The sequence below is a fragment of the Macaca nemestrina genome, chromosome 5, assembly GCF_043159975.1.
Source record: "Macaca nemestrina isolate mMacNem1 chromosome 5, mMacNem.hap1, whole genome shotgun sequence".
NCBI classification, from domain to species: Eukaryota; Metazoa; Chordata; class Mammalia; order Primates; family Cercopithecidae; genus Macaca; species Macaca nemestrina.
Window position 1 is genome coordinate 31,560,916 of NC_092129.1, and position 23,332 is coordinate 31,584,247.

Consider the following 23,332-nt stretch of genomic DNA (forward strand, 5'->3'; position numbering starts at 1 on the left):
TTAATGGCATGCAATCTTCTTTAATGAACATTTTGTGTCATGACATAAGGAGGTGTCATTTCACCAAAGGAAAACAGAGGTTACAATCTAATTCCTCTGTTAATGGTAGCTGGTTATGATTTTTTTTTGTTATAACCTGGTACCATCCCTACTGATGGTTATGATTTTTATATAAAGATTGATACATGTCCAGAAATATTTAACCAATCACAGCCTAAGAAGTTGAATCCTTCTTAAGCTTCAAAAAAAAAGAATAAGATAATAAAAGAAAATGTGGGTCGTGCATGTCTATGTGTGTGTGTGCATCTGTGTGCATGCACGAGTGTGTGTGCATGTGCACTGGTGGCAAGGACAAAATGGAGACATCTTCCTTTGATTATAAGGCTGGTGATTTTGTTACATTATAACTTTTACTTTTTAAAATACATCGTTGACTTAAAGGAAAAAGTGTTGTGAGTTAACTACAAAAATTGTGGTGTGGCTTTGAACCACTGTGAAGTCTTTGGATGTAAAGATGACATCTCACATTTTCTTTCAGCTCATGGCACCTAGTCCAGTACCTGGCATATATTAGGTGTTCAATACATGTTTATTGAATTGGGTTTCCATTTGTGAGACCCACTCACTATTGATATATTTTTATCAGGGCAGTAATCATACGAGCAATCACAAGACCATTAAATTGACACAAGGAGTATTAATTAGAAAGAAAATTTCAACATTCACAGGCCCTATTTGGCCCTTAAATTATATGGTCCTTTATGATTACATGGTTCTTTATAATAATTATATGGGCCTTATCCCATATGGGCAGCTCTGACTGATAAGCCAAGGTAATCCTTTCCCCTTTCCAGGTTCTAGGATTCACCAACACCAGAATGGTTGCTATGCCATCCTTTTCCTTACTCACAATGCTTAGTCATTTGTGACATAGATGAGTGACTCCACTGCTGGCTCAGACAATATCCCGATCAGGTGGCTCATTCTCAGATTCGATACTAATTTCCGCAACCAATACTTGTGAATGTGAGTACGTAAACCAGTCCCCTTTCCATTTTAATGTAAACCTTTATTTTTATTAATTCCTTGAATTACCATATCTTTTTTCTGTATTCCCACCAACAGAATCATCTCAAGCATTTATGAGCTTTAGTCATCAAGTAAAATACTGACTCTATCATCACTCCACTCTCAAACTTTATGACCTTCAACTTTTAAGCCTATCATAATAGCAAAGATCGTCTAACTCTTTGATCAACTCCTAGAGATATCTTAGAAATATCTGCCCTAGATTTAGAAATAAGTTGTGCATAGGAGTATAATCTAGAAAATGGAATTTTGTTTAAAAGTAAAAGTGAAGAGAGAGAGAGGGGACGACAGAGAAAGAGGAGAGGAAACGAAAAAAAGAGAAAAGAGGCAGAGATAAGGAGTTTCTACAAATTCACTGAAAAATTTGGTCAAGCTGTAATTTCAGCCACTGTAAAAGCTGACCGATTTCTCATTGAAAGCTATCAGACACTCTTCTGTTTAACAACAACACATACCATGTATTCAAGAGCAAAAGTATGCCATTCATCTAGGAAGATAAAAAGCTGTTTGTCTGATTTCTTAATATGGGAAGGAATACAAATAAAGATTCTTTATCCTCCTGTTCTTTTTCTAGGACTTTCAGCTCTTCAAGCTGAAAAATGATAGTGATGATGATGGTTATGATGCATCAATGGGAATATTGCAAATATCTCTGCCAGTAAGAAAGAAATAAAGTTTTAAAAGCTGCAGAATTTCCTACCCCAACTCAAAGATAAAGCAACATTAAAAGGCAGAAATAGGTCCTTCTATGTAGGCGTAGATATCCGCATACATTTACTCGGTCTACCACGAATCCCATGTGGTTTTTCACTCCTCTGAAGTCCAGATAATGAGTCAAAGTGAATGGTACAACCAGCTGACTTAATACATTCATTCCAACTGCTGATCAAGTCCAATCAAATCAAAACAACAACAAAAAATTAGCCAACTGAGTTCTTTAGCTGTAATGGTTGATTGAGCAAATAATATAGCCAACAGTGCCAGCCAGACTAAGATCTCAGCCACTCATTGGCCAGTTAAAGGAAGGCAGCCTCCTGTGACTGGCTATGTAATGGCTCTTTCTTCAGCTGCTCAGTCTATCTTGGGGTAAACCCAAAACAACTGCTGAGTTGAGAGGTTTATATGTTTTAAAGAACCTGGAATAAAATATTATATTTTGCTTAGATTTAGACCAGTGTCAAATCTTATCACTCCACTGGCTGGCTGTCACTTTTGAGTTTTCTCTGAATGTTAACTCAACATCAACAATTCAAATTTTTCAACTGGGTTCATTTGCAGCCAAAAGGATCATGTTATTAGAACATTCAAGATACAGATTAAATTGTGTATCAAGGGCTGCCTGCCATCTTAGCAGTATGGAGGCATGTATTTTCAGGGCTGTAGCTGCTGCTTGTTTTTGTGCATGAACAGGAAATATTGGTAAAAAAAAAATTGTGCTGTGAATGACAAGAGTAGAAACGAAAAAGTATCATTGAATGATTTTCTATAGTGATGAAGAATGAAATTTTTATCACTTTCAGCTTTGCTCTTACATCTGTTTCCTGGAAAGAAGGCATTCAGTGCCAGTAACAAGTATGCTAATTACAATTTGGGCCATAGCTTCAAAATCTTTAAGTAAATGCTGAATGCTTTAGTTCAGTCAGGAAATTTGCTAAGACACATTTCTTCTGACAGCTGCCAAGGAGAATGTCTGTTTTCAATACTTGAAAGATATACTATATTTGCACTTTTCAATAACTGCAGTTTTACAGCTCCTATTGGAGTCTTGTTGAGCTCCTGACTACATTTTCAGCATTGAATGTCATAAGATAGTTCACTTAAAATAGGTTTTATTATCATTATTACTATTATTATTATTATTAGTGCCAACCATTCAATGTCTCCAGAGAGCATTTAGTTCAGAATCAAAAGAGCTAAATCTTTTGCTTTTTTATTCCATGTAAACTCAGTGTCATTGAATGACAACAGACCTAAATGTCCAACCTACTGGTAACCCCAGTGCTCAGGTTTAAGAGCCTAGTGGGAGTACAGCCCAGCCAGCCTCATTCATTCTGGCCATCTTCATGGGCAATAATGGTCTTCATAACCAGGTCCATTCTACCACGATCCTTATAATTTTCAGATAGTCAGAAAAATAAGCATTGCTGTACAATGATGTCTTCATTTCCTTTGCTTAAAACTGGTATAGTACTTCAATTGAAGCAACCAAGTTAGTGACAAGTAAGAAAGACTTTCCAAGTCTAAGTTTCTTGCTCATTATGCTTATTAAAAAAGTAGTATAGGCAAAAGTAGGCTTCATTTCAAAGAATCTAGCTCATTAACATATCAAAGAAGGCTTGTGTAAATATTTTACATAAGCTTCTTTCATAGCTTGTACCTATTCTTCCCTATGGCAATAAGGAAACCTGACTCTTGTCCATCAAGAAAAATCCAAATTTATTTACAGCTGGATGGACGTGGGCCAAGCTATGTTTTCCTTAGCATGACTTTGGGTTGTCCTTTCACTGTAGACTTGCTCAGCATATGATTTCAATATGGTTGAAATGAATGCTGACTTTCCAAAACAGGCAACAGTCTGAAAATCGTGGCAGTTTATGGGCAAATGACCTATTTTTCTGCTTGTTTAAACTGTTTAATAAAACCTCATGAGAAATACTAAAAATAGTCAATGCCTTGAGATTGTTCTTTTCACGTAAAACCAATTGAATTGATCTTCTTCACAGAAGGAGAGGAAGCAAATAGATACTTAATTATCAATAATTATCAACACCACCAGCAATGCCTTTGCCATTTCTATAGTCTGCGGTATGCCAGGAATTGTAATAGATACTTAAAGTGCAATATCTCACTTAATATCCATATAAATCATGTAAGGTATATACTCTTACTCAATTTCATAGATAAGAAAACTAAGTTAGAAAAGTAATGTTGCTTGCCTTATGCTATACAACCGAAATACGGCTGAGCTGAAATTTATATCCAGGAATGTTTAACTACAAAATGTTTTCTCTTTCCAATCACTTTTCTTGCAGCAAGAAAAGTAGTAGAGGGCAGGGCAGGTTTTTCCCAGATGAATTGAGTAGCAAAAGATGTGCTTTATTATTTGATCTATCTAATCACCTGATGGCATCTGGACTTAAAATATTGATAAAATATATCAAAACTGTGTAAGTCAGAAATCTTGCTTTATATGTCACATGACAGCAGAACACAAAACTCGGGAAGGTGTTTATAGATTAGAAATTCTGTGAATACTTACAACTGACTTTAGACTATATCTAAGTGAACATCTGGTCCAGAACCAAAATAACAAAGAAGCTAGAGGCATTATTGTTAGAAGAAGGGACAGTAACTTAAAGAAGAATCTCAAATTTTCTCAGATTTTTGAGATAATTTTAGGCCCATTTGATGCCTGAACTACCTATAATGCCAATTATGGGGAATAATCAAGTAAATAATCAGATGTGATAGAGTTATATGCAATCAGTTGCATAATCAAGTAAATAATCAGATGTGATAGAGTTATATCATCTGATGATTTACCAGATTATCCCCCATAATTGACATAAACAGCCTATTTCCTCTTCTGAGTCATTTATTTATTTAATTACTCACTCAACACATCAACAAGTATTTCTTGAAATTACTATGTGCCATGTATAGTCCCAGGCCATGAAAAGATACAGAAAACCAAGAGTCCTTTCCCTCAGGTTCTTTCTTGTATTGAGCCAGAATCTCTTTCACTACTACTTCCAATTTGTGTACACGTTTTACCCTCAGAATTATTCAAATATGTTTTTCCAAGTAATATTACTTCAAATATCTCAAGTCACTGAATGAATGTGCCACTTTGGATGGGAGTGGGTACTTCTCCCACTGTTGCTGTATTTTTTTTTTTTTACTTTCACTTTTAGAAGAGTCATCATGGGAAAACTTTGTCCTTAAGAGAAAATCTTTGGATTTGGAGAATGAGAGGAGCCATAGGGACAACAATGGGGAAGGACACCTAACTGGTTGTTTGGGCCTGGCTCTAGTTTTGCTTTAAGGGATCACAATAAAGGGCATCTCTAATGTATTTTAGTATTGTCCTGAGACTAGGAAGCAAACAGAGGTTTTGAAGAAAGTAGTAAACACGTATTCGGCTAAACTAATCCATGTCGTATCTCTCCTGAGGATCTAATTGCAGACATGAGTGGCTAGATGGCATTGAAATGCACTAAAGCAAGGGATACAGTATAGACATTTCCTGATAGGATGCGGCTTCCCACTCTATACTTCTCCTAATAACTATCCTTGGAGCTTGTTCTATTTGTCTGTATATGTTATATTAGTTTGGTGCAAAAAGAATTGTGGTTTTGCCATTAAAAGTAATGCTTTTTATGGCAAAACCTGCAATTACTTCTGCACATTACTTGTAATGGTAAAAACAGCAATGACTTTTGCACCAAACTAATAAAATGTGTCACCCAAAGCTCAACTCAATAGTTATTTCTCAGTATCATTTGGAAATTGCTTCTAGGATCCCTGTGGATACCAAAGTCTGTGAATGGTTAAGTCTCATATAAAACAAGGTAATATTTGTATATAACCTACACATAACCTCCCATATACTTTAAATCAGCTCTAGATTACTTGCAATACCTATACAATGTAAATGCTATGTAACAGTTGTAATGTTATATTTTATGTGTATTCTTTATTGTTTTACATTATTTTTTTCAATTTTTTTACAATATTTTTGATTGGGGATTGCACAGAACCTTCAGATACAGAGGGTCAACTGTATTATATTTCTAATGTGAATAGTGGAGGCAAAGCAGAATAAGTTATTATCTAATTCTAAATATATTATTTTTAACTAATATAACCAATCCTTGCATTGTTTTTTTTTTAATTCGAATCAGTCTTTCACTCTTTTAGCCCTAAAAATATTATTAACCAGAATAGTCACACTTTTTCTTTAATTTATTATCCATAAAATTGATGAGCATAACATATATATTTTATTCATATCTTGGCTGAATAAAAAGCCAAGAACAAAGGTATGTCATTCTAATAACCATCTACCTCCAGAGGGACAGAAATCTTATAATCAATTAGAGTGGACATTCAGTTGTTTTTGTCCTTACATCTGGTTAGTTTCTTCATCATATTCATAGGAAGAGATAAAAATAGATGTCTGAAATTTACTTTTACTTTTTACCACACTTTCTTATTTCATGGTTTAGAAGCCCACTCAAACAAGAAAACAAGACATCTTATTTTTAGGGAAGCCATAATAAGCTAAATGATTCTGTTTTTACTTATGGTATTCATAAATCGTTACTAATAAATAATCACATCATTACTTATGAAGAATCCAAAATAAAGGCACTGCTGTGGTATTGGTGGAAACAGCTCTTGTTCTCTGTCTCTCTCTCTCTTTCTTTCTGAAGAATCAAAACATGACAATTTCTTACTTTCCTCTCATCTCATTCATTGCAATTCTTCAGAGACCACTATATTTATCAATTTAATATTTTATTTTGTCGGCGTTCTAGAATATAACTCTACCATATCAAGTAGATTCTAGAACTCTTTGATCATCACTTTGCAATTTCTCTTACTTTGATCAGCACTGAAACTACCTTTGTCATGTAGTAGTCTATGGCCATGAAGTCAGTATCCAAATAAGAATTAAGGACTGTTGAAGTCATTCCTGCCATTTCCTTGGAATACATTGAAGTCTTACTTACTGAATCTACCTACAGAGTTCAGGAAAAAAAGAGTCAAAGGCAGGAAGTTCAGGGAATCCAGAAGCAGCTGACCAGTTAGCAAAGGACAAACGGACTTTATGATTAAACTACATCATCTATCCCTCACTGTGTAAACCAGTGCAGCTCAGAAGTGTGGTCCATGGACCAGGAGCATCAGCATCTCATTAGAGTTTACTGGAAATACAGATTATCAAGTCTCTTCTCAGACCCACTGAATCAAAATCTCTGAAGATAGGGACCAGGAAATTGTGTTTTATCAGTTTTCCAGATGACTTATCCATGCTAAAGTTGTGATAACCACTCTTCTATGCCAGATTATATGGGAAGATGTCTCCAGGGCTAAATTCTCAGTATGGTTGTAGGGCTGTATGGGTAGAATAGAAAGGAAAGAAGGTAAACCCAATACATTTATTTTTTCAATAATGTTTACATAATGCTGTATGTTAACTCCCTCCTTTCACTTCTCAGATGTTTGGAATAGCAAATCTTCTAAGTGAGTTATGATACATTAGTGAATTAAATGCAAAACCTGGATGAAAGTTGAGATGTACTTACTCTTTGTTCAGATACAATCCATTCTTTTGATTTACCTTCACAAAGTTCCCATTTGCCTCTCCTGAGTAATCCACTGGAACTACTTTCTTGTCATTAAATGTTAGGATCTACCAGGAGCCAGGTCCAGTAACATGTCTTTACAATGATTCGATTCTTGATGTCATTTCTATTACAAGATCTTGCTAAAAGCTTATTCTCCACTGCAAAATCATGTGCTGATTCACTGTTCACTGAAAGTTTGAGAAAAACCAGGGATATGCCTTAAGAGACAGCAAAGCATAGTAGACAGTGCATCAGCTTTAGAGTCAGACTGTGACTCATGGTTCTGCCACTTACCAGCTATGTAATCTTAAACAACTTACTAAATTTCTGAATTTCCATTTTTTTTTGTCCATTGGGTTTGTTGTGCAATACTTAATTGTTTATTTACTTATATGTCTGTCTGTGTATGGATTTATTTACATGTGCTTATCTCACTACAAATGGCTGTTGTGGTGACTAATGAAAGAATAAATATAAAATATCCAGCCCTTTGCCTGGAGCCCAGATGTTTAATAGTAGTTAATTCCCTTTTATGTTTTCTTATTTCTTCTTCTTTTTACAAAGAAGTCAAAGCACTCATCTCTGGAGCAGACTGAATGTGTGCAGTAATAAGCAACCTGACCATTACAATCCAAACATAAGAGGCTTTCCACTCTAAGCCTCTGCTATCCAATATAGTGGCCTTCTGTGGCTCTTGAGGACTTCAAATGTACCTAGTTTGAATTGAGATGTACTATATGTATAAATAAATAGTGCAATTTACAGTTAATATGAAAAATGAAAGAATGTAAAATACCACACGAATACATTTTTATGATTAGGTATACATACATATTTTGATTATGTGTTAAAATTATATTTCGGATCTATCAACATAAATAAATATATTATTCATTTTACCTGTTTCCTTTATTTCTCTAAATGTGCCTACTAGAAAATTTAAAATTGTATTTGTGGCTCTCTTTATATTACCATTGAATAGCACTGTTCTAAGTTATTGGCCTTTAGACCACATTTTCCCAGCAAGCAAGTGGTTTTTTTATTTTAACTCTTCTTGTCTACTTTAAATATAGCAATGTTGGTAGACTGGAGAAAGAAAATGTGATACATATACACTATGGAATACCATGCATCCATAAAAAAGAACAAGATTATGTCTTTTGCAGGAACATGGGTAGGGCTGGAGGCCATTATCCTTAGCAAACTAATGCAGGAATAGAAAACCACATACTGTGTGTTCACTTATAAGTGGGAGTTAAATGATGAGAACACATGGATATAGAAGGGAAGAATAGACACTGGGGCTTATTGGAGGGTGGCGAGTGGGAAAAGAGAGAGGATCAGGAAAAGTAACTAATAGGTACTAGCCTTAATACCTGGGTGATGAAATAATCTGTATAACAAGCTCCCATGACACAAGTTTACTTGTATAACACTTAAAAGTTCAATTAAAATAAATAAATAAATACAGCAATATTTCAATCAATGGTCTCACATTAATAATTTATCAAATATTTGTTAATAACTACAGAGAGAACAAGTCTTCAGTGAACTTGCTTGCATATCGCTGTTCAAGAAATTAGAGGCATAGGCAGGGCAGATCAAATTTATGTACAGCAACTCCCTCCTCTGGTTTTTCCTAAGAGAATTGCATCCTTCATTGCCAGTTTAATAAACATTCTACATATGAGAAAGACGGTAGGGCTAGAAGTTAAAATTATACACCTGGATGGATGTCTACTGGTAAGCTGTCATTCTTTTTACAACCAACATTATGAGCAAGTTATTTGCTTAGGTAGTACCATATTTTAAGGCATACATTATATTAAAACTATAGATAAAATAGCCTATTTTCCCTTGCTTTCTGCCCCCAAATTAGAAATGCCCTTATCTAGCATCTTTCCCTGTCTTTACCTTATTGAAACCAATTATCAAGTCCTAGTTTATGCATGAAGTTTTCCCCAGTTCAGTTCAACCTCTCCATTATTTGACATCCTATAACAGGTGCTGTTTGTTATATATACATATATTACAAATTGGAAAGGCATACACATACCAGTTACATATACACATATTACATATATGTTGTTATATATACACATATATTACAAGTAGAAAAGACATATATATGTGATACATACATATATCACATATATAGTTGTATATACATATGTTACAAACAGAAAAGGCATATATCTAACAGCACTTGTTACAGGGTGTATATATATACCCTTCCCTAAACATGACTCTTTTTGTTACCTAATTGGTTTTTCAATGTAGATCTTATCTACCTATCCATGCTCTTAACACCTCAAGGAGATTGCCTATATTCCTTTGTGTACCTCACAGCCTTTGTTTAAGCAGAGTAGGTAACTTTGACTGTAATGATTGATAGGAATGAAGGCAAAAGAGAGCAATATAAAAATGAATGCCTACGAATATATGAATTACAATTACAAGGTCATTATGAACAAGAAAGATCTGTTTTGCATTTTGGCTGAAATGCGTTTCTGCATTTCAAATTCATCAAAGCTGAAATTGAATCCATGAACTTCCTTTTTTTAACTTGATCTTGCTTCTCTGATTCCTATTTTAGTGAGTGGTGCTACCTTCCCTTGATTCAGATATATATACCTTTGACTCACTCTCCCCTAAACTCCCTACATTTAGCCAGACTCCAGTTCTGGTGATATGCTTCAAATTCATTTTAACGATTTCAATCCTCTCTGTCAATCCCCTATCTCCACGCCTCCTGTCTTCCCCCAGCTCCCAGCCCCATCAGTGGGAAGCGTTTCAAACACAAATTTGAGCATGCCATGCTTCTGCTGAAAATCTCCATTCTTTTTCATTACTTTGGAGTAAAGTCTTAATGTTTTTACAGTAACGTGGTTCATTTATAACACTTCAATGTCAACTCTCATTCCTGTTGCTCCTGACCCCAACTTTGTGTTAACATTATTTTGGTTCTCCTAATCTGCCTCTCCTTTCCCTACCTCTGGGCCTTTCCCATGGTATTCTCTCCACAAATGCACTCATTCCCTCTTACTTGATTAGCTCCTCCCACCACCTCCAGTCAGTTGACACTGGATTATATGTTCCAGTGACATTGCATAGGGACCTGATTATAATTCTGCTTGTCTGACTCTTCCACTGAAATGCAGGCAGAGTCAGGGTGTGCCTCTTTTGGCCTTATAGCTCTTCCTGTTAGTACTGTGTCTGTCTGGCTCATGTAGAGACTTGATCATTATTTTTTGAAGAAAGAACAAAAAATATGGTAAGGGTAAAGAAAGCAGCGAGATAAAGAAATTTATTTTATTATTCTACTTGCTTTCAAATATGTAATTTGTTAAGGTCATTATTGAACCACCATTTGGGAACATACCCTTAGGCTGTTGCTTTTTGCTGTTGATTTCATTACAGGCTTTTTCTTGCAATAGGTTCACAATTTTAAGAAGAGGATGGTTGAACACAATAGCTAACACTCATAAGTCAAATTGGTCTTTCTAGGGACCAACACCGACCCTTGTCCAGTAAGCAAGAGCACCATGCCCTTACAAATGGAGCTAATTTGTCCACTGTAAATACCTGTTCATTACTTCCATTGTTACAGTCAATGGCAAGTGAAATCAATTAGTTAATCGATCCATTAAAAAGTTAATGAATGTTTGTTCTATATTCAGCACTGTGCTAAGCAAGGAACAAATACTAAATGAATATGAGTCTGGAAATCTGGAGCATAAATGTGAGAAATTCTGTCTGGGTGAAAAAAAATAAATTAAATACAAGAAGTAATCATAGAGAAATACTGCACTAAAGGGGTACTCCTGAATCCACACAACAGAGTAAATTGAGAAAGAAATGTCAACGTGGTATTTTATCAATAAATATCAAAGAACTGTCAACATCAACTAGAACTTCAAAATGAGCAGGTGAAAGATATTGACCGCCTCCCCCGCCACCGAAAGGCCCAATGGAGTTAACAAGGTAGACGTTTACTCACCAAAATCTCTCAGTCAGTAAAGCTACAGTCATGAACGTCTGCTCTTTTCTCCCTGTTTATATGAACAGTAGAATGCCAAATATAGGGCATTCAGCAATCACTGACTCAAGCCCTCGTTCTCAGCCAAAAAGTCTCCCTGCGTGGGAGCAGCAGCCAAGGTGTTTTGGTCAGGCACTGTGAAATTGCCTTGGCTGACTAGGCTTTATGTTATTCCAGCAAGGAAATAATACTCTGTCTTGCTGCTGCATCACATGTGCTCCAGAGGAAGAAATGGTATCGAGGATTCCAAAGCATCCTATCTCATGTCATACTCAAACTTTCAAACAGTACATGCTAAAGAGGTATAAATGCTTTGGGCCACTTTCTTTTTCTAACCAATAAAAGACAGTATTTGTCAAACGGTTCAAAGAAAACATGGCAGCTTATATAATTGGTTTAAGTAAGTAAAAAAATCCCTTGGATGAGGAACAATTTTACTCTGTAAACACTGAGCTTACATAGAAGCCACAGATAAGTCTACTACCTGCATGGATTGCTGATGATAGGGGCTGGAGTGTAGTGGGATGATGCTATAATGAACAAAGATAGAAAGAAAGGGGCAAGGTTAGGAATATGTCCTGATAATACACTATGTTGGTTCAGTCATTAAAGTTGTTTCTTAATAGGGTGAAACATTTCAAATACCTTATTTTCTTCTTTTGATAGTGCAAAGTATGAAACTAATCAGAAAAAAAAAACCCAACTTTGTAACTAGATAAGGTCACTCTTTGCAATTAAGCTTAATGATACAGAGGAGCATGGTAGAACAATAGAGTAAATCTACAGTTCGTTTTGCGTCTTGGCTCTACTAGTTTTCAATCTTAGACAAACGATTTATTTACTTTCATTATTTCTTTCACTCCCATTTCTCTTTATCAGTGTTTCTCTCAAGGTACATTTTTTAAACAATATTTAAATATTTTTATGTCTCCTACATTACCAAGTACAGAGTATTGCACAGAGTAGGTGTTCAATGTTTCTGTGAAAAGCAACCAAGTCTCTATCTCAGTTTAAAATGTCATGGCTCAACTGTAAATGGCCATGCTAATAACACAGATTCTTTAATTTGCAATAGAAATTCCAGGTTCTAGAAACTAAAATGCTTCCTTTAGAGAAGTATCTCAACAAAATTTGTTGGTGCTTATAAAATAGTATTTTTGAAATTTAGCTTTTTTTCTTATTGTTTGATTAAAACCAATAATAATGTCATTTAATATTAAGAAATCACTAGAACAATATTAAACTCTTGATAACATTATCACGTATTAGTCCATCATTGCTATAATTATATATTTCAACTTTAATATAGTACTTATGTAAGTCCAATTAAGTATTAATTTGGCTTAGGATTTTGAACCTCATTCTTGCATTGCCAAGAGTGATAACAGAGGCAGGAGAGAAGTGCATCAATGAAAGTCAGAGAATACAAAGCCCCATTGCAAGAGGCTTAATTTCATTACATACGTTGCCTTGCAGACTTGCAGGGAGGGAAAAAAATATATGTGTGTATGTGTGTGTACATATTTTTAAAATAATTCTTTATATACAAACATCTTCCTTAATTTGCTAGGACTTCTACTATTACTTTTATTTACCTTCCCAGAAAATCCTCAAGATAGAATTATTAATACCTCCATTTTACAAAAGACTGGGAAACAGAAAGATTAATTTATTTACTTAACGTCAAAGTGAATGCCAGCCTTGGTATTAGAAGCTATCATCACCTGATTCACACAGTCTTTGAATCTTTCTACTATTCTATTTTGACGTAAGAAAAAATGTACCATGTGCCAGTGCACATTTCTACATTTCAGTAGCAAAAATACACCCCTCACCCCATGTGACCAGCAGCCGCAGCCACAGCAGCAGCACAAGTAGTGGCTGTAATAAATTGAGTCATATCAAAATGGTTTAAATCCCTCATTAGATTTTGTAAGAGTGAATTGACTTTTTGAAGAGCTCTGGTGTTTTTTTGGGTCAAATTGTAAGGAATGCCTTTTTCCTTTTCAAACCTACTAAAGACGTTCTATTGCTTTAGAAGAGTTGAAGAATGCCAAGGACTTAAATTCTGATCAGAGTAGATATGAGGCGGCCTTAAAAATGAACAAAAAAAAACATGCCTTTCACATAGCACATGCTTAATGCATGCTGATTTCATAAATGAAGTCTCTAAAAAATGTATTTCTACCATCAGCTGGGATTGTAGGCAAATCCGTTTCCCTCCTACTTAAAATTTGCTGTTTCAAAAATAGCTTTTCTGAAAGTGAAGAAATTAAAGCATTGGGCAGGTTTCCATGGCCACAGCTGCTAATAGTAACTACCCCTTTTATTAACTCATCAAGCATTTTCAGTCTATACTACTATACCTATATTTCAGTCTATACCTATACTACTGTTTCGCATAGGTATCTTGGAATAGATTTTTCTTTTTGAGGGTAGGTTGACACAATAAAATATGAATAATATGAATAATCTATGAAGTGTACTTTCCTTTTGACAAATGTCGGCTGAGTGATAGCACATTTTGTTAATGATGCTTTTCTCACAGCATAGTTCTTAGACCACCTGAATGAGGAGCACCTCGGGTGTTTGTTAAAAATGTAGCCTCTAAGACCTTGCACCAAACTTCTGCATCAGGCTCTCTGTGGATAAGGCCTAGGAATGAGTCTCATGCACACCTGGGTTTGAACATCAGTGAACTAGAGGATAACAGTGGGGGCACAAGAAGTTACAAATGCAGACACAAAAGAAGGTGTAAGGTTAGGGAAGGCTAAGTAAAAGCAATGCACCAAAACCAAAATGCTCATCTCTAAACTTTGCCTGACCACTTCTCAATTTCCTGCTCTGCAGGTTCATAGCCCAAGTCATTTCTCACCAAAGATTATTAACTTTCCTTATGTAATGAGATTTTACTAGAAATGTGAATCGTTTTGCCAGAAACATCACCAGTGGATTCTAAAGAAGCTGGCTCCAGACAGCCTGTCGACTGAATGACCATGTGGACTGCTGTAACTTAGTTCCCCAGCGGACTCAAGGAAGTTCTGTAGGTTGGATGGTCTCTGCAAACAGTAGTTTAAGGAGTAGGACAGAAACCACTAAATGTAACTTAATATAGCACACAATTTCAGCCCTGACAAGGACCAGGTCTGATCCTATGTGGAGATCGAATTACAGAGGGACACCCCGGCCCCCAGCACCATTGGCAGCCTCTATGGGAAAAGTTACCAAGCAGCTGTACTACCTTATCTAGTCAAAGGAAAGAAAGAGGTCATCAGATTCCAGGGCTGCCAGTTGTTAAACCTTTATAAAACCCACTAGGGGAAAAAAATGCCTACAGGGTTTTAAGAAAAAGATACACAAAATAATTCTAATTCCTTTGAGAACATAATCCAGGATTTATTTTCTGAAATAAAAACCTGGAAGAAAAAAATAAACACACATTAAACTATTAATGACCAAATATCACTTAGGGATTTGACTGTATTTTCTTTCCTATACTAACATTATGGAGCCAAAGGCAGAATACTCTGAAAGACTAATTGCAAATGAAATTGAGACTGCCAAGCATTTGCTCAGCTCCTGTCAAATTTATTTTGTGTATTAATACTGAGTTACGTTAATAAAAATAAATTAATTAATTCAATAGATATCTTAGCCTAACCAAAAAAATAAATAAAAATAGAAATAAAACCATTAAATAGACCAATGGAAACATCTTGGCATCGTATAACAATCTACTCAGGAAAATATTTAAAACGAAATTGGTAGCAAACCTGGCCTAGATAGTGATAAATCTCATCTATATAATGTTAACTGAAGCTAAAACAACCACATTTTGAATTGAATATCTTATTTCCAACTTTCCCTATAAAAGCCTAAAACTAAAAACCTCAAGTTCTAAACTATTCTTGGATCTGAAAGTAACCAGGGTTTTCTAGAAGTCGGTTTATTTTGTGAGGTGCTAGAAGTGAATTCCACTCTGCTTCTGCACAGCCTCTAGGGCTGCTGGCTCTCCAGCCTTGAGATTGACTCTGTTTTAAAGTTATCTTACATTTGTTTACCCCATCTTCAAGCTTAAGCCTCTTAGGTCAAGGACCCTGCTTTTGGTGGTTTATCCTTTCTGAAGCAATATACTCCTCTGTAGATAATTGTGTTTGGCCATCCCAAGACACTTCAGTTGAATTTTCCCATAGAAGAGAAAGTTATTTAAAGGGTGCTTTGTAGTTAAAGCACAACAGAACTCTTATTGAGTCTTTTCCTATGAGTTCCATCAATACATACACAGCTTGGGAAACTCGAGGCATAGCGAAGCCAAAGTCACAATCAAGGAAGGCTTAAGTGTTTCTTAGAGAAGCTGAACAATGGTCAAAGTACTACTGGCAGAACCCTCCAAACCAGGTAAAAAGTGATGAATCTATTAATTATGATTATTTTGTGAAGATTTGAGATCAAAGAACTTATGTATTTCAGTAAATTGGCTATTATTTGAGGCATTAAAGATATAACTAGACCTTTGTTTGTTAGCAGAGTTACTATCATAGTACGTATTTGATGAATTTCCCTTTTCTCTAGCTGGTATGCATGCTGTGGTTTCAAACTTGGTGGGGCATCAGAATCACTGAGAAACATTTAAAAGCATTAAAACAACAACATCCAGATTTCAGAGCCTTGCCTACCCACTGGTGGTACCTGCGAATCTGTAGGTGTACAAAATTCCAGAGGCAAGTCTGATTTCTGAAGCTTTGCTGGGTTGGCAACCACTACATATGCCAAAGAGTAGAATGGATTTCCACAAGGTGCTGCCTGCACTTCTCCTAAATACCTAATGCCCCTCTGGTGTGTCATCCAAAAGGAGGACCTGGAGCCTCAAACTCAGAATTCAGGTGCACTTGCAATTCAGCACCATGCAATTCCCCTTATATGAGAAAAAAGTCACCTGAGAAGCTTTAAAAAATACCCATCCCTGGTCTCCTTCCCAAGTTATTTTTATGTGATTCATCTGAATGGAACCCTGGCATCCATGAGTATGTTTTAAAGGTTTCCCAGGTGCTTGCAACATGTAGCCAAGTTTGAGACCTGCTGGAAGGGATGAAAAGATGCTTCCACAACGAGCATCCATGAAGTACTTAAATAATAACCAGGGTCCATTGCGTAGATTCTTGGTATTTAAGTTTCATAACAGTACTTTGAGATTAAGCAGAAAATATGCTCGAATATGCCTACTCAGAGTGTGGTCCATGTATCAGCAGCATTACCTGAGAGCTTGTTAGAAAGGCAAAATACCCAAGCAAGGGTTTCTGTATCAGAATAACAAGATTCTCCAGTGATTTGTATGCATCTTCAAGTTTGAAAGGCACTCTGCTAGAGGGAGGATGCACACTCATGAGGCTTCTATGAAGAGTAGACGAACCGTCCCTGCAATGGCTTGCCTTGCATATGAAACTGTTCAGTTAGTTCCAATAGAAAGGCATTCTTCAAAGGAGCATAACTGAGTAAGATGGGGCTATATCACCTGATTTCCCTACCTGGGCTTTTTCAGTCAAATAACTATATGTTACTTAGTATACAGGATGCAGGGAACTTAAAAACAATAATAAAATAATCTATAAAAGCTCAACTTTTGTCAGATACTTTGAACTATGGCCTTTGCATTACTTACCTTGACCTTTGGTTTCATATCAGATACTGCAACCTCTGTTTGACCTTTCAACTCTTGGCCTTGACCTTGCCTCTCCTTAAATCACAGCAGGGCAAAGGGTAAAGGAATTTTAAATCCTACATACAGATGAAGTACTTGTGCTAGGTAGTATTAATTCTTTCAATGCTCACTATCTCAACTCTGGTGTTAGCATTCAATGATGAATAGGGCAGCATTCCTGATTGTAAGTAGTTTATAAATTAATGAGAGAGACAGATAACAAATCACTATGATATGTGTGACATATGAGAATACTGTATGTTGGTAATGGCATAAGATCCATATCTCGTACACGGCTTGTTGGAGTATGAATTGCTGCTACTTTCCTGCAAGCAATTCAGGAATATATATTAGAAGTCTTAACATGTTCTTGAATTTGGATAGTTCACTAGTTCACACATGACACATTGAGGAGCTATTGTGTGAGGTTAGTAGGGAGGACGTGATCAGATTTATAGTTTAGAAAGTTTATTTTGGCTTAATACAGGGAGTGGATTGGAGGGGTGCGAGACTGGATGCTGGGAGATTAATTAATAGGCTGTTGTAGCAATCCCACATTTTTCTAACTAAAGAAAAATGAGAACCTGGAATAGGGCCATGATTATGTCTGACTTCTTCGATTCTAATATGTTTCTAGTTTTACCTTAAGAGTGCCTCTTCTAGGAAAAATTCAGAGGTGGACAAGAAGAAACAAAGGTTTACAAAGATGTTTACCATTGTGATGTTTATAATAGTGAAAAAAATTTTTAAAAATACCAAAATACCCAACATCCAAGTTATCCTTAAACAAACAATATAATAACATATGAATTGGATAGAAATAGTCATTCAAACAATATTTATAAAGAATTTTGATTAAGTTTTAATTTTAAGAATTTTAATTAAATTTTAATTTTAATTAAGGTCAACTTAATTAAATTAATGATATATTAGGCAGAATCCTGCAATCAAAATTATTCAAAGGTTTTAATATGATCTACAAATTCACTTAAACTTTAATCTCTGCCTAACTCTTCTTCCTGTATTCATGACACTGCAGCTATAGGGAAATACTGTTTCTTCTCTAAATCTACAAGGTCTCTCACAATTCCACCCTACTGAAAATGCTAGGTTTGGGGTTTGTTTTTTACAAAAGTACTTTCATTTTTTTTCACAAGGAAGAGAAAAGCTATGAGGTTGTCACCCCCATGTCCCCATCTCCCCTCCTATATAAGAACAGCTCAAGTTTCTAGAGTCATTTGTTAAATTAATTAGGTAAGTATCTACGTTATTATCCCTTATCATTTTATGATCATTAAATGGTTTTACTTTCTTTCAGCCTGATTCTGGTAGGCAGATTCACAACAGAACTTGGAACCATATTCTCCCCCATGCTGTTATTCAGAATCTCTTCCTCACGGTGATCAATTACCTTACTGTCATAAAAGAATTTTCAGAGAAGCTAGACTCTTCCTTCTGAATATTTGAAAGCCACCAAACAGTGCAGAATATATCTTCAATATGCTTTTCTGATTCTTCAGAAATTGAGTAAAAATGCTTATAAATAAGTTGATAAATAAATATTTTTTTACTGTGCAAATAACTGCATGGTAAATGATCAATTATTAAAGACAGTATAGAGGAAAACTTCTTAGGCTTTTTTTGCGGTTGGAAAAGAAGATTTTTTAAGTTAATTTAAACATCATAGTAATAATTGATTTTAATAGTAATAAAAATACTCATACAAAGGAGGGATTAAAAAATGTTTAATTTATGTTTGAGATTAGTGCCAGAAACATTTTTTTTTTGAGTAAGGACTATTTGCTAAATTTAAGAGTATAGGGACTATGGGGCTTCTGCCCTCTGAAGGTCCATAGTCTGGGTGCAGAGATGGACGTGAGCCTAAATAACACTTGCCAATGTTACACCAGTAGAATACAAAAGCTGTACTGAGGGAGAAATTCACCTGGGAAAATGTAGAAAATCTTTTTTGGAGTAACCAAGATTTTTAAAGGGCCTTGATAAATAAATTGGATTTCAGCAGTTGGTTAGTTACGGGGAAATGCAATCTAGACTGAGAAAATGGTCTGAGCAAAAATCCAAAGGATTTTGCCAAACATGCTTGCAGTCAAATGAGTACATGGGCTGATGCCACAGCTCTGTGGAAAGTCAGGGGCGGGGAAATTGGATGGAAAAGTTTAGAAAGGGCCAAACTTTGGTATTTGAATGCTTATGTTGAAGTATTTAAACTTTATTTTTCATATCCTGGGGATTCATTGAAGATTTTTGTATATAGGCAATGACATGATTATATCCATGTTTTGGAAAGATTACTGAAAGTATGTAAGAAGGATGCCAGAGGGGAGAACCTGGAGGCTGGTCGCTCCTAAATTGATCTCTTAAGCCCAGACTGCTGTCACATCTCTCTGCTGTGCTTCAATGTAAACATTTGGGAAATCATATGATGTCCTTTATTTTATGAGACAACTTTCTAGAATATTCCTGTACTTTCAGTGCTGAAATGCTCTAATTCCATATTGACATTTATCCTCCTCCTGTGTTTGCTTGCACTGTTTTATCTGAACCAGTTTCTTCCTTAACATGTTGTCTAATTCTTTTATCCTCACTTTTTTCCTGCTTCATTCCATTGAATTTCATGCTTTGATTTCTTTCCCTGTCTTATTAGTGGCATCGTAGTATGAGGCCTTTAAGTCTAAAATTTCCTTTCACTGACATTGGTTTCTGATTTGTGGTCCATGTAACCAAGAATTTTCTAGATGAGAAACCAATATTGATATGAGGTAGTGCTCCACCCATGTGCAGAGATTAGTCATGTCCTTCGAACCTTTGTCTTCCTGCCTGGAGTCAGGCCTTTGCTGAGTACCAAGCCTTTCTCAGATTGTGTCCCAAGCAAGTCTCCTTCCTCATCGAGAGCTGCCTGGGTTGCACTACAAATCATGGACCACTCAGGCTTTCAACATTGAATCAGGAAGTGATTCCAGCTGCAATACCCCGCCACCAATGTGCCAAGTATTCCCCTAACAATAGGGACACATCGTAAGACTTTCAGACTCTCACAGTATAAAAGGAGGAGGTTAGACAGTTACACATATGATTGTAACATAGTGTAATTAATACAAAATATAAACATACTGCATTAATTTTTCTAAAAAGCTGCATCATGAATTGAGTTCTCACTCTTGCAGACCAGCAGTCACTTCCTCCTAGGGTAGCCATACTTGGTTTCCATGCGGGACAAGGCAGTGCATTAATGCATAGTTTTGTGCACATTTACACATCACTGGGTGACATAATTCAAATTTGACTTGAACATTTTCACTTGGTGAGTAAATTAGAGCTCTGTTACACTGGCAGTGAGTTCACTAGCTGGCTCTAAATAATGCATCAATTTCCTCTCCTTAGTGAACTTACACAATCATAAAGATGGAAGAAAAAATGATTTACTTTTCTAGAAGAGAAAAAAATGCTGCAATCAATACTATTTCAGGACATCTGCATAAAATGGCTGCTTATAAGACCTTTGTGATTCTGACGTTCCCACTGACAATTCTTCACTCCACACCAGAGGTTACATGAGAGACCTACTGTCTCTCCGTTGGCACTTGGGCAGGAAAAAGTTTGTTCTTTCCTCCCTTGTGACATGAGAATGTTTAAGGTCTCAGTATGCATTTAGGGCAACTATGGGTCTTCCACAATCAGTTGATCATATTCAATGAAAAGAAGCTTATATCATTATAATATTATTACTGCAGACTAATTCGTCTTTATGTAGTGCTTGAGAAATAACAAACTGCTTCTCTACTATTACGTTCAACAGCCCTATAAAGTGAGTAGAACTGATTTTGTTGTTGTTGCTGTTGCTGTTGTTGTTGTTGTTGTTATTAAGACAGTCTCACTCTGTCACCCAGGCTGGGTTACAGTGGTATGAGCATAGCTCACTGCAGCCTCAATCTCCTAGGCTCAAGCGATCCTCCCACCTCAGCTTCCTGAGCAGCTGGGACCACAGTCATGCTTCAACCTGCCTGGTTAATTTATTTATTTTATTTTTTTGTAGAGACATGGTCTTTACTATGTTACTGGGGCTGGTCTTGAACTCCTGGGATAAACTGATCCTGCTGCCTTGGCCTCCCATACTGCTGTGATTACAGGTGTAAGCTACTGCATCTGGCCGTGGAGCTGATTTTTAGTATTCATTTTGCTTATAAGAAAGTCTGTCTTTCTCAAGGCCACACCACTGGTAAAATCCTGATCCAGGAATTTAAATAAAGACACATTAATATCTATATTTTAAAATCTGAGAATTCTTGTATTGCCCAAGATCATTCTACCCAATTAAGGTGCATGAGTCTTTCCCAAGCTCCCATGTGTCTTTTATTTCCCAGGTTTGTAAGAGGGACAATAATCTACATGCTGAGGTATTCTTAGAGTAGAAATATTATTTCAGGCTTGTTCTAAAGAGCCCTGTTCTGTTTTTTATAGAGAAGTAAAACATGCCAGTTTTTACCTTCTTAATAAAGTACTTGCAGGAAAAGAGAAAACAGCCAAAACAAAAACACATCCAAAGTAAAGAAAACTGGTAAATAACATTATTTCATTTTTTTTTTCTGAAATATTATATCCTGATAGCACAGGTTTCTGGATGAAGCCTGGGTTTAGAAGTCAATTATACTGGCAATTCTAATTTCTTTTAACTTGTTTCAATTTTCCTTTTATGAGTAGCTTACCAGCCTCTCACAGACCACATAATTTACATTTTCATTATTTTAGTTTATTGTCTCTCTCCTTCAACTTGAATTCAAGCTACACGTGGCCAGGGATCTTTCTTTGGTTCTCCGATATACTCCAGCACTAGCATGGTACCTGGCATATAGTAGGAACTTAATAAAATTTGCTGATTGAATGAATGAATGAACATGTACCTGGGTTGAAATTCTCACTTTCCTATTTATCAATGGAAGAACTTAAGAACACTAATTAACCCTCCAGGTCTTGTTTTTTGATTGTGGCAAAATATACATTACACAGAATTTACCATGTTAACAATTTTTAAGTGTATAGATCTGTGGCACTCAATACATACCTTGTTCTGTAGCCATCACAGATTAAAGTCATGTCCTAAACCTTTGTGGCAAAATATACATTACATAGAATTTACCATATCAACATTTTTTAAGCATACAGATCTGTGGCATTCAATACATAACTTGTCCTACAACCGTCACCACTATCAATATCCGGATCTTTTTCATCTTCTCCAACTGAAACTCTACATCTTTCAAACAGCAACTTCCCATTCCCTCATCTCAGCTTCTATCAACTACACTTCTACTTTTTGTCTATGAATTTGGCTACTTACTGCAGCCATGACCTCCTAGGCCCAAGCAATTCTCTTCCTTCAGTCTCCTTAGTAGCTGAGACCACAGGTGGGCTTCACCACACCTGGCTAATTTATTTATTTTGTTTTTTGTAGAGACAGGCTTTTCACCATGTCTCCCTGGCTGGCCTTGAACTCCTGGGCTCAAGCAATCCTCACATAAGTGGAATCACATGGTATTTGTCTCTTTGTGACTGGCTTATTGTTTCACTTAGCCAAATATTCTCAATGTTCATGCATCTTGTAGCATGTGTCAGAATATCCTTACTTTTTAAAGCTGAGTAATATTCCATTCTATGTGTATACCACATTTTGTTTATCTATGAACACTTATTGGCTATTGTAAATAGTGCTGTGATGAACACGGGTGTATAAATATCAGTTTGAGTCCCTGTTTTTTATTATTTGGAGTATTTACACAGAAGTGGAATTGTTGGATTGTGTTAGTAACTTTATTTTTAGTTTCTGAGGAATCGCCGTACTGTTTTCCACAGTGGCTGCACCATTCTACATCCCCACCAGCAACACACAAAGCCTCCAACTACTTCAATTCTTTGCAAACACTTAGTATTTTCTTCTGTTTATTTTGATGCTAGTCATCCTCATGTTTATTAGGTAAACTTTTCTGAGTTTAAATAACTTTACTATATAGTAGGGATATATCAGAGAAGGCATTAATTAAAAGGAGACTTTCTTTTATTTACTGTTATATTTCAGAATAAATTTTCCATGTAAATGTTGAGTGACTCCCATTGTTCTTGTAATTATCTAAAATTCAT

The 23,332-nt window shown here is 35.9% G+C and overlaps 1 long non-coding RNA gene across 1 annotated transcript in view; it reads left to right on the plus strand.

Moving 5' to 3' along the window:
- The first annotated feature begins 963 nt into the window (after positions 1-963).
- Positions 964-23,332, plus strand: part of LOC139363298 (uncharacterized) — a 69,546-nt gene continuing 47,177 nt past the window's right edge. The window contains exon 1 of the long non-coding RNA XR_011623341.1: positions 964-1,026. This is a non-coding gene — a long non-coding RNA (uncharacterized lncRNA). The remainder of the gene's footprint in view (positions 1,027-23,332) is intronic.